Consider the following 491-nt stretch of genomic DNA (forward strand, 5'->3'; position numbering starts at 1 on the left):
TAAAACCCCCAAAAACTGGCTGTGCCGGGTGGAGAGGAACCAGGCTATGAGGGGTGGGCCAGTCCTCTTCTGGCTGTGCCGGGTGCAGAGGAACCAGGCTATGAGGGGTGGCCAGTCCTCTTCTGGCTGTGCCGGGTGGAGAGGAACCAGGCTATGAGGGGTGGCCAGTCCTCTTCTGGCTGTGCCGGGTGGAGATTATAAACCTAGAGAGGAACCAGGCTATGAGGGGTGGGCCAGTCCTCTTCTGGCTGTGCCGGGTGGAGAGGAACCAGGCTATGATGGGTGGGCCAGTCCTCTTCTGGCTGTGCCGGGTGGAGATTATAAACCTAGAGAGGAACCAGGCTATGAGGGGTGGGCCAGTCCTCTTGAATGTACTGTATTACAATGGTACCTGGTCTAGAAAGAGCACTGTGACTACTTCCTTTTTCCTATTCATTTAGTCTAGTAATAAAAACCTGTCACAGGTTAATGAAGAGGTCATCACGGAGTGT

This window comes from Oncorhynchus gorbuscha, unplaced genomic scaffold (assembly GCF_021184085.1).
Source record: "Oncorhynchus gorbuscha isolate QuinsamMale2020 ecotype Even-year unplaced genomic scaffold, OgorEven_v1.0 Un_scaffold_947, whole genome shotgun sequence".
Classification (NCBI taxonomy): Eukaryota; Metazoa; Chordata; class Actinopteri; order Salmoniformes; family Salmonidae; genus Oncorhynchus; species Oncorhynchus gorbuscha.